Source organism: Euprymna scolopes, chromosome 20 (assembly GCF_053919585.1).
Source record: "Euprymna scolopes isolate OS-2025 chromosome 20, ASM5391958v1, whole genome shotgun sequence".
Classification (NCBI taxonomy): domain Eukaryota; kingdom Metazoa; phylum Mollusca; class Cephalopoda; order Sepiida; family Sepiolidae; genus Euprymna; species Euprymna scolopes.
Genome location: NC_136501.1, coordinates 16,948,633 through 16,961,364, shown reverse-complemented (window position 1 = coordinate 16,961,364; position 12,732 = coordinate 16,948,633). Strand labels below are relative to the sequence as shown.

At 35.3% G+C, this 12,732-nt stretch overlaps 1 protein-coding gene across 6 annotated transcripts in view; it reads left to right on the top strand.

Annotated features, from left to right (window-relative positions):
- The window catches only part of LOC145241334 (dystrophin-like), a 1,936,823-nt gene that overhangs the window by 386,650 nt on the left and 1,537,441 nt on the right, over positions 1 to 12,732 (top strand). The gene's annotated exons all lie outside the window — the stretch shown is intronic.

Sequence of the window (12,732 nt, the reverse complement as noted above, 5' to 3'; positions counted from 1 at the left end):
TGCTTGCAGTTCGTCAGAGCATTCAACATTAAAATACTTGTAGAAGAACAAGCAGAGGGATGCAACATTTCGTCAGTGGGACAGAGGCTGCAGCTTAGATGACAGTTCAGGACCTATCAGGTTGGAGACTCTCTTTTGGACCTTGTCTAAGAGCGAGAGACTAATAGCAGATGCACCAGCCCAAATATGACAACAATACTCCATACATAGGCGAATGGTGGCTTTATAGAGGTACAGGATACTTTCGGGCATTAGTAGCTTTCTAGCACGGTAAAGAGAGCCCATCTTCTTTGCAGCGGTCCTGGCAATGCTCTCAATGAAATTGTTCCAACTCATGTTTCCTGTGAACGTTAGGCCGAGGAGTTTAAAAGAAGTACTTTCAGAAGTTTAGAGAATTGGTTCAGTAATAATAGATACAAAATCATTATGAATTAAAATATATTTAAGTGTATTTTACAACTCGGCAAGCCCCACCCCCCACACACATACACACACAGCTGCTAGTAAATAATAACTTTTACTTTTATGAATATTTTACTGCTGTTTGCTCAGAAGTGGGCTAATATATTCTTGTCTATTGAAAATAAATACAACTTGATTTTCAATTTTTTTTTTGTTAGTTTGAATTTTTACTAAAATGTATAAGAATTGTATCTGTTAATACACAAATAAACATTCATAAAACTAGTAAAGCGTTCAGGTAAGCCAAATTTGTTATTTATATTTTATATATATATATCGCTATTTATAAAGTTGGGATGTTTAAGGTAGTTATTAGGTTAGTGCAAAAATAATGTCGTTTTTTGACATGAAGTTGAATGTAAAAAAACGACATTATTTTTGCACCAACCTAATACATTAAAATGTTGTTTGTTTCATAGTGAAATTAAAAAAAAAAAAAACTTCATATTTCTAATATCATTTGGAAAGTGAGATTTAAAAAGCCAGCATCCCAAAAGCATTCTCGCCTGCAAAAAAAAAAAATGCTTCGCAACTCCGTTAGCATTCAGTAACTGTGCGTCAGGTGATTATCAATAAACTAAGCCCTTCTCAAAGAGAAGAGGTAAAAGCCTGGAAAGATGAACCTCCTAGAACTGCACAAGACTAGCAATATGCTGCAGTTAATGTGAAACAAGCCATTCTCCAAAATGGCAAAAATTCTGATGGCTTTGGTACCGAGGCAAAAAAATTGTCAGCTGTTTGTGTTTTGATGTGTATTAGTGTTCATTTTTTCAGGATGATTTGTACATATGATTTTTTTAAATTCATAAAAACTACAAGTCGTTTCTTTTTTGTCATGTCATCAATTGTGATGCACATATATGAACAGCATTATAAGGTTTGCTGCAGGAGAGTATTACTTGCAGTATTCATAGATTTCATACAAACAAAAATTGGTTTGACTGCAATAGATGCACCTTTGAGCAACTATGTGTGCATTAAATGTGCACATCTGGTTCTGATTGCTTATTATAATTAGATTGTGTAACATTTTAAAGTTTTTTGTTGGAAGATCATTTACTGTTTGGAAACATCTACGTGTTTGTCATTTTGGTTTTTATCAAGAATTCACCTACGTAAAAATTTTTTTTTTAATTGTACGATATACGTACCCATGATTGAACAGAAATGTTATTCCAAAAATCATGTGAACTGATCAAGTAGTTTTACTGTTATAGAAAATCTTATGATTAAAGTAGGAGGAATTGTCATGTTGCCATCTTGAACTGCACAAGACCAGCAATATGCTGCAGTTAATGTGAAACAAGCCATTCTCCAAAATGGCAAAGATTCTGATGGCTTTGGTACCGAGGCAAAAAAATTGTCAGTTGTTTGTGTTTTGATGTGTATTAGTGTTCATTTTTCAGGCTGATTTGTACATATAATTTTTTTAAATTCATTTTTGTATTTTTTTTTTTTTTTTTTTCTAAAGCAAACAAAAATTGTGTGGCTACTTTTTAGTCATGACTTTGTTTATTGTATTTTTGGTCCAAGTTTTTATTATTGTATATTAATATTGGTGTTGATTTTTGTTATTTATGGAAAAGATTTTCTGTGGTGAAATGATTTCTATGTATGATTTCATTTTTTTTGCATTTTTATTTGATTTTACTAAATATTTGTGTTGTTATTGTAATTTTATTGCTTGTTTTTATTTTTAGAGTTTAGTCTTTTCAATTGAACTGGATTAGATGTTTTGTTCTAGGTCAGCATTTGGATATTACTTCTGATTTTCTGTTTAGTAGATTGTTTTGTGTACGATGTTTTATTATAGCTACACTATTGTGAAGAAACGGGGTGCATCTTTTGTGTGTTGATCTGATGGTTTCTCAGCTGATTTTAGATGAAGAAAAATATCTAGAATTAAATTATCTAAATCTCTGATGTCTAAAATTAAACTGTCAAAATTCCAGGTATCTAAAATTGAATTATCGAAATTCCAGATATCTAAAATTGTGTAGCCCTAACACTGCCATAGACTGTTGTCCACAGTTTCGGTGGATTACAAGTTAAACGTGATCCCTAATCGCGAGATCACAAATGTAACATTGTCTAATCTTGGACCTCTGAAATGTATTCAGGCAGTGACTGGATACTGGAATCCTGCATAAATCGTCAGTTTTAGCCCCAAAGCGAACAAAACATGCAAACACTAAGTCCGCATAGCAACGCAATTTCCGCATCAACAGGTTTTCAGAGATGCTAAAACAGTAATTTTACTTTCTGTGACGTCTTATTGATATCTGTGATACACCGAATCACTTTAAAAATACGAAAAGGGCAAAAAGTAGAAATTAACAAGTCGTTGCTAAGCATTTTCGTATCAAAAATAATTATTCAATTAAAATATTGTGAAATATATCTACTGACATAGTTATAGTTATAGGTTTTCTTTTGATTTATGAAACACGTTCTGGATTGGCTAGAGTTTTTGTTTTCAATTTAAAGTTCTTTTGGACGAAGTTGAGTTAGCAATTCGATGTAACTTTCATCTGACAGTGATGTGAATTCGTTAGGAACTGCGAAGGAGACCATGTAATCGGTCAAATATCCTCGCTTTTATTGACGGTTTATTTCTCTCGTTTTTTATTGCGATTAGTATATCTACCTCAACAACTTTTCTCTATATTATATTATTATTATTATTATTATTATTATTATTATTATTATTATTATTTCCCGTTTTCCTTCTAATAATCATATGCTATTTTCCTTTTCCACATACAGTGTTGGTCTTCCCTCTCTTTTCTAAATTGATAATCTTTGCTGCGCTCTACTGCCCCCCTCCGGCATATAGAAATTCTATTTTAACAACATCCCTTCTTTCCTTTTACTCTGTATCGCCACCTCCAAATTAGAAAGATGCAAGCACTCTCAGACCTCAGAAAATACCTTTTGACAACTCGTTATTCACACCGCCCACTTACCTCAGCTACCTCTGCTATAAACAATCTTGGCAGGATCACAGATCACACCTGTTATTAGAACACCTGGAAACAATTATATTTTTCTTTTGTTTCTCACTATCTCGGCAGGGTCACTGATCAAACCTGTTATTAGAGTAATTATATATTGCATTTCCAATCTGACAATATCGTTATGTCAGAATATACTAGTAAGGTTGGCTGACTTCGTCCGGGATCCATAATATCACCAACTGTCAAATGTGTAAAATTAAACCGTCCAAAGTCGAGATGTCAAAAAAGAAATCATAAAAATTCCAAGTTCCTCAACCCTACCAAACCGAGTTACCGATATACCGGTAATTTCCGGAAATGCATATACCGAGTTACCATTAAACTGGTATTTTTCGACCACATGTTTTTGTGTTGTCAAGAAGCTAAAAATAGCTACCCAATCGCTTCTTAGCCTCGATTTAGCGCAAGCCTAACGTTCTGTAAATGTCTTCCTTTGTTTTGGCAGAGTTGTGAGTTGTTTTGTAGACTAAAGTAGCCATGAAGCGAGCTAGTGACAAACCAAGCACTTCAACAGGTAAAAGAGCAAGACAAAGGAGTTTCACGTTGCAACAAGTGTTGGATAAAGTGACAAATTCTTTTGTTTGTTTTTTTTTATTCAATTTTTATCCCAAACATGGCACAGTGCCACTTTGAAGTAGGGGCTTACTAACAGAGACATAAGTTGCAGGGATATCATGAAGGGAGATGAGTAGCAAGATGTTTGTTCACATTACACTTCAACTTCTGCATGTCAGTACAGTTGGGAAAGGAGAATCCCGGAAGGGAATTACAAAGTCTAGCAGTTCTTGGAAAGAAACTATTGGAGTAGAAGGCTTTCTTACACCTAGGGATCTCTACTGTGAAGGGGTGGGATTTAGCTGCTTGTCGGGTTTATTTACGTTGAGGCGTCACAAGTGCTTGTAGTTTGTCAGAGCATTCACCATTAAAGCACTTGTAGAACAGGCCAAACTATTTGCAGCTAATTCTACCCTATGCGACGAAGACCATCAACTCCCCATATTTCCTCCTATAACACAGAACAAGCTGGGTAACATACAAATATCCGTGCATGAGGTCGCCAAGCTAATAAAGAACCTAGATTCCAGTAAAGCAACTGGCCCTGATGGCATCCCAATTATAGTGTTAAAAAAGCTTCAACCAGAACTTGCTCCCATACTTACGAAACTATTTAAGCGCTGCCTTAAGGAGAAGTGCTTTCCGACTCCCTGGGAAACCTCTTCAGTTTGCCCTGTATTTAAGAATTCAGGTGATAAGTCATCTCCCTCTCAATACAGACCTATAAGTCTCCTGTGTGTTATGAGTAAGTTGCTGGAATCCATATTAAATAGAGAAATAGTCAACCACCTCAGCAGGAATAACCTTCTTAGTGACACACAATATGGTTTCCGCTCTGCAAGATCTACTGCAGATGTGCTGACGGTTATATCCCACAGGATAAGTGAATCTCTTGACAAAGGCTTTCTTTCTAGGTCAATTGCTCTTGACATATCAAAGGCCTTTGACAAGGTATGGCATAAGGGTCTACTTCACAAGATTTCCAGCTACGGTATAACGGGAAATGTTTTCTCAATCATTAAATCATTTCTCTCCGATAGGCTCATAAGAGTAGTGGTCGATGGACAAAAAATCAGAGGCCTGCAGTATAAATGCTGGGGTCCCCCAGGGGTCAATCCTGAGCCCAACTCTCTTCCTGATCTACATCAATGACCTCCCTAAACACATACTTAAATCATTCGTTGACATCTATACTGATGACACAACCATCTACGGCAACACATCAAAGGCTGTAAATGACAAAGTTCTCTCTGATTCTCTCTCCTCTGATCTCGAGCGCGTGGTTCAGTGGGGGAAGATGTGGCTCGTTACCTTTAATGCATCCAAAACCAAACTCCTATCCTTACATCATCAACGCTCTGATCCCCAGCTGGCATCAATTGAAATGGATGGCTCTCGTCTGGGTGAGGCTCCGTGTTTTGACAAGCTTCTGGGTTTGACCTTTACTCCTGATCTGAAATGGAACATGTACATCAAGTCTGTTGCCAAGGTCGCTGGAAAGATGGTGGGATCCTTCTACCGCTCCAGAAGATATCTCACTACTGATGCAATTCTCTATCTATATAAAAGCCAAGTACGTCCAAGGATGGAATACTGCTGCCATATCTGGGCAGGAGCTGCTAAAAACAGCCTATCCTACCTTGACAGAGTACAAAATAGACTTCGTAGCTTAGTGGGGGATGCCCTTTTCTCTACCCTGCAACCTCTCTCCCACAGAAGAGACGTTGCGAGCCTGTCCTTGTTTTATCGTTATTTCCATGGCAGGTGCTCGTCTGAACTCCAATCTCTGGTCCCCCCTCGCCAATCTTTCACGAAAAACACCCGTCTAGCTGAATCCATTGTGAAAAATTTCCCCCACTCTATATCTGTGCCTAAATCAAAATGCGGATTCCATGAACAAAGCTTCTTTCTTAGAACTGCACGCCTGTGGAACTCTGTTCCGTCTGCCTGCTTCCCTCCGGACTACAACTTGGATGTCTTTAAGTCCAATGTTAACAAATTCCTAATGAACTGCCCCCTTAAGTAAACACTTCAGCAAATCTCCTTACTAACTTAATGTACTTGCAATAACCCTTATCCCTGAGTGGCTTCCGGGCCTTGATAAGTGGTGATCACTGTGTAAAAAAAAAAAAAAAAAAAAAAAAAAAAAAAAAAAAGGCAGGGGAATGCAACATTTCGTCAATGGGATAGAGGCTGAAGCTTAGATGACAGTTCAGGACCTATTAGGTTGGCGACTCTCTTTTGAACCTTGTCCAGGAGTGAGAGATAAGCAGCAGATGCACCAGCCCAAATGTGACAACAGTACTCCATACATGGGCGAATGGTGGCCTTGTAGAGGTACAGGATACTTTCAGGCGTAAGTAGTTTTTTAGCACGGTAGAGAGAGCCCACCTTCTTCGCAGCAGCCTTGGCAATGCTCTCAATGTATCTATTCCAGTTCATGTTCCCTGTAAACGTTAGGCTGAAGAGTTTAAAGGAAGTTCTTTTGGGTAATGTGTTTTTGGCCATTGCTATTGGTGGTAGAGAAGATTTCTTGTAATTATTGAAGGAAACAAGTTTAATCTTGGCAGCATTGAATGTGACCATTCATTTTTGTCCCCATTCTCCTACAGATTTGAGGTTATTCTTTTAGTGTTTCTGCCATTTCTTTAGATATGTGTTCATTTGTTTTCCTGTCGTGTCTGTTATAGAGCGTGATGTCATCAGCATATATACCCATCTCCAAAACAATTTTATCAGGGAGGTCATTTATGAATATCAGGAATAATAAAGGTCCAAGGATAGACCCCTGAGGTACTTCCACATTTATATCATATTGTTTAGATGTACGACCGTTGAGGACAACCTGGATTTACTTAAGAAGGATTTAATTACATTATGTATTCTTCCAGTGATATCATATGATCTAATTTTCCTTAGAAGACCATCCTGCCATACCCTGTCAAAAGCTTTGGATATATCGAGGGCTACCACTCTACCCTCCTCTGTTTTGTCCAGTGAACGGCTGATTCAGACGAAGGCGAATTTGATCAGGAATTAGTTTCTGAATCAGTAAAGCTAGTGATGATAAATATATCGACGAAGGAGTAAGTGATGATAATTCTGACGATGCAAGTGGGTCTATGCATCAAATAGGGCTCCACCTGTTGAGCGGACTGGCACACGAGGGCTGAATGCTGGCGGCAAAAAATTGCTAACGCATTTAAATTTTTTCACAATTTTGCCCAGGAGGTCAGGCACAGGGGCAAATTAGGTTCAATAGCTCAGGTCTGAGAGAGTTAAATTGTCAAAATTCCAGATATCCAGAATGAAATTTGTGTCAAATCTTTCACCTATCCTAAAAAACATGAAAGAATAAACAAGGTCATTAACATTCATAAACATTCAACTCATAACATTCAAAGTCAAGTTTCTTCCTATTTGCTCACCCTCTCTTATATTTGCTCACCCTCTCTATTTTTCTCTATTTATCTCTCTTTCTCTCTGCCTATCTTTCTCTATCTCTTTCCTTTCCCTTTCTCTTACTCTCCTTCATCTGCTGTCTTATCCCCTCTTTTTCTTTCCCTTTCTCTCTCTTCCCCCTTCTCCCACTTTTCTCTATCTTCCTCTCTCTTTGCACCTTTACTCTCTTTCTATTCTCTCCCCTTCTCTCTTTCTATTCTCTCTCCCCTCTCTCTTTCTATTCTCTCTCCCCTCTCTCTTTCTATTCTCTCTCCTCCTTTATTTTTCTATTCTTTCTTCCCCTCTTTCTTTCTATTCTCTCTTTTTGAATCAAATCTAAAACAGCTATTTTTAGATTGGCATATAAATCTCGGCCATTCAGTCAAGCGATCAGGTTTCAATTCCCAGCTGGTTTGTGAACTATTTTTCCTTCTACTCCATTAATATTTAATTTAGTTTTGCGTTTATATGCATATTTATATACATCTTATATATATATATAAGCCCAATTTTTAATTTTTAATTGGGCCAACAGATACAGGCGATTATAGAGCTGTGCTAAACGCATCTAAAAAAGGCATAAAAATATTTATTTCTGCTTAAAAAATAAAAAAATAAAACAAAACTGTAACTGTTATTATCGTTATCAGCCCAGTCATTCTAATACAAACAATTCTTAATTCAGAATACAATGTTAATTTTGAGGAATTCTCTTAATTCACAAATTATTGTGGAGGAGGATGAAACTAAAACCAACTTTGTGTCACATTCAACCTCTGTGTGTGGAAATGGATCAATGCCAACCATGCATTATCTAATAAATATCAATATAAGTTTTCAATAAGGAGTTTAATTTAAATTCATTTAATTTATATTGGTTATTTTATAATCTGTTTTGATCTGTATTTTGTAATCTGTATTTGTGGCAGACAACTAGGAAAAAAAACTAAAAAAAAAAAGAAAATTATTTTTTATTTTTTCGATTTTTTTTTTTTTTTTTTTTTTTTTCAGTTTCATGAATTTGATTTTACTTTTAACTTTAAGCAAACTGTATCCTTCGTTAAGTCCAACACTACGTTAGGGTTGGCAATTAAATTTCTCCCATTAGTCCGGGTGCTACCCTTCCCCAAAAGAATTGCTTTATATTAATTTCATGAATCTGCATACATGCCTGACAACCAGAACAAATAGTTCAATGCTGGAGTTGGGAATTTCTTGAGTTAATCAACCTCTCTCTGGCAACACTGGGACATGGGTCTGCAAGTATATATATATATATATATATATATATATATATGAATAAAAATAAAATAAAATCCCTCTGCTTCACTTTTTGTTATCAAGGAAGATCTTTGACTTGTAGTTTCATCAAATACTTTTGCAAGTAAAATCCGGTCCCGCATTTTGCTAATTCCTACCCTCTGATGAGAAGGAAAGTATTTCTTCGAAACTCCGCGGATTAAGGACTATCCACTTATTTAGTGTTTCCTTTTCAAATTAAATATGTTTTTAACGCTTTTTCAAACTGTTTTTTTAACATGTTTTATTAACTATTTGCTCTTACATACATATATATATATATATATATATATATATATATATATATTGATACGATAGAGTATGTGTTATTTTTTGTTTCACACTTACATCTTTTTTTTTCCGAGTGACTGTCTTTTAAATGTTATGACCTTCCATTTCTTGTAATAAATAATTTTACCAAGAATTCTTCATAAGTTTTGGTTTCGATTTCGATTATAGCTGAAAGAACTCAAGTTATATATATATATATATATATATATATATATATATATATATATATATATATATATACACACATTTTTTTTCTTTATAAGTTTTGGTTTCGGTTTCGATTTAAACTGATGTACTCAAGTCATATGGATATATTTTTTTATTTTTGAAATCACATCTTTATAATATATAAGAATTGATAAAAAATTGACTCTATAATAATATATACGAAATCTGCATAAATTAAAATATTATATTTAAGCATATTTTACAACTGGGCTATGCCGAGCGTCCCTGCTAGTAAATATATATATTGCAAGAAATCTCTATATATTCTAAAAGTGAATTTGTCTGTCTGAGGAACGTTCTCTACAAAACTACTCTGTCAATTTTTGGTCTACAGACTTGAAATTTGATATATAGGGAATTTGGACCTGTCAAACAAATTCAATTTGGTTTTAGCCGGTAAAAATAGCTGCTGAGAAGTCAAAATTTAAAAATTAAACTTGCCAGGCATAAGTCAGTTTTATGTGTATCCTCTACGCATGCGCAAATATACATTTATACATTTAACTGTGTTAATTTTGAAAGTTTTTACATGCATTTATCATTAACTCAGATGGTATTAAATACTACTAGAGAGCTAATGCCACCTATATTTTTTTGTAACTTTTGAAATCACTACTATGTATTAGGTACAATATAATAATTAATAAAGTATTTTATCTATAATAATAAATACAAAATCTTCACAGATTAAAATATCATACTAAAGCATATTTTAGGACCGGGCAACGCCGGGCAGCCTGCTAGTAAATAACTTAAACAAATTAATGACAGACCATCGTAGCCAAATTTCTAGCTGAAAACCGATTACAAAGATTTTCCCAAATCTCAATACCCTGTATATCAAATTTCGAGTCCGTAGACTGAAAATTAACAGAGTTATTGTGTACTGAAATGTACACAGACAGACAGACACGCACACTTTCACTTTTATAGATATATAGATTAATATTATGAGGTATGTTTAGTTGTGTATTTTTTTGTGTCATCATAATTTTGTTGACTACAACATTGAATTATTTTATCGCTACCAGCCCGTCCGGTGTTGCTCGGTCGCAAAATATGCACAAATATTATAATTTGATTCCTACAGAAACTGAGACATATGCATGCGAGTATTATGCTTTTTCTAAAGACTGTGAGTCAAGTACGATAACCATTAGGCCAGCTTGACACGTCTTTAAAAAGTGTTTTCAAACCTACTTATTCTTAACAGAAGGAATTTGCCATGTGAACAATTCACGCATGCACAGTTGTGAAACAGTTGACAAACAGATAAAAATCCGATGACCCCCCCCCTCCCTGTTCCAGTTTCTCAATTTTGATCCCTTAACAGCCTTTTTGTTTTCTGGATCAAAACAGATTAAAAAGTTTTCCACATGTCTAAATACCCTATATACCAAATTTCAAGTGTATAGATAAAAAATTTGTTGAATATATAGGTTGAGAAGTATCCTTACACGCACACATTCTCACTTTTATAGATATATAAAGTTATTAATAATTAAATATTTATTTATTGAAATAAAAAATGCAAAAATTTTTAAATGAAAGGAAAATATTCCACCAGAATGCATTTTAATTTCTTTGTAAATAAGTCAGCCATTTTTAGTGTATTTTTAATTAATTATACTTTAGCAAATTTAAAGTGTTTTAATTACTTTTTACTGTTTTCAACGCCAAACAAGGCGCAGTGCAACTTGGACATAAGGGGCTATTATTTGATTCCAATTCGACAGGAATACTATGCAGCAGTGAGATGTCTGTTCATGCAAGACTTGAACTTCTGCATGTCAGTACAGCCAGGGAAGCAGGGACTTGGGAGGGAATTCCAAAATCTATCAGTTCGAGAGCAGAAACTGTTAGAGTAAAAGGCTTTCTTACACCTAAGGGTCTCTACTGTGAAAGGGTGGAATTTTGTAGGTTGTTGGGTTAGTCAGGTGTATTTAGGTTATGAGGGTACAAGTGCCTTGAGTTCGTTGGAGCACATTCCATGAAAGTACTTGTAAAACAGGCACAAAGATGCAACATTTCGCCAATAGGACAGCGATTGGAGTTTGGTTGATAGCACAGGGTTGAAGACACTTTTTTTTTTTTAATCGTGTCTAAGAGCAAGAGACTAGTGGCAGATGCACCAGCCCAGATGTGGCAGCAATACTTCAATGCATGGGTGAATGGTGACCTTGCAGAGATATAGGATACTCTCAGGTGTGAGAAATTTTCTAGCACCTTCTTTGCAGCAACCCTGGCAATGTCTTCAATGTATTTGTTCCTATTCATGTTGCTTGTGAATGTTTAGCGGAGGAGTTTGAACGAAGAGCTTTCAGGTAGCGCATCATTTGCCATGGCTATCAGCAGTTGAGACGGTTTCTTGTAATTATTAAAGAAAAGAAGCTTAGTTTTGACAGCATTAAATGTTACAATCCATTCCATGACAGATTGGAAGTTTTCCTCTAAGGTTTCAGCCATTGCCTAAGATATATGTTCATATATTTTCCCCTCATGGCTGCTATAAAGTGTGATGTCATTAACAAATACACCCATCTCGGAGACAACTTTATCAGGGAGATCATTTATGAATATCAGGAATAATAAAGGTTCCAGGATTGACCCTTGTGACACACTTGCATTTATATTGTGTTGTTTTGATCAGAATTCGAATAAGACTTCTAGACATAAGGTTTAGTATTATATCTATTTTTATTTTTTTTTAAATGCTTTCTCAGGGCATATAAAAGTGGGGCAAAAAAAAATGTTCTGTTCAGAGTTGTTGGTGACGGTGGGGTTAATTTTACCCGTCTTGAGACAACTTTTAGTTGGTTATAATTAGGACTATGACAACAGCATATTCTTTTCCTTGTTTTGATTCTCCGGTATATATCCATTGATATCTTATATGTTTTTATGTAGAGTGATGTGATCCTCGGTTGATTAATTGTGTCTTACTGTGTTGGATATATACTCGAGAGTAAAAACAATGAAAAGAATATGCTGTTGTCATAGCCCTAGTTATAATTAGGGCTATGACAACATCATATTCTTTCCATTGTTTTTACTCTCGAGTATATATCCGTTAATATGTTATATGTTTTTATGTGGTCCTAGCTTGATTGACTGTCTCTTATCGGATACTTAAGAATAAAAACAATGAAAAGAATATTCTGTTGTCACAGCCCTAGTTATAATCTATAAAAGTGAACGCGTCTGCCTGTCTGTCTGTGTGTCTGTCTGTCTGTGTACATTTCCCTACGCAATAACTGTCAATTTTTAGTCTATAGACTCGAAATTTGAAATACCGGGTACTGAGATTTGGGAAAATCGATGTGACGGGTGTCAGCCAGAAATTTGGCTGTTAAGGGGTCAAATTTCAACGATTTGACCTTTAAGAACTCTACCAAACTCCTCCGACAATTTTGGGTCTACACCCTTGAAATTTTAGATA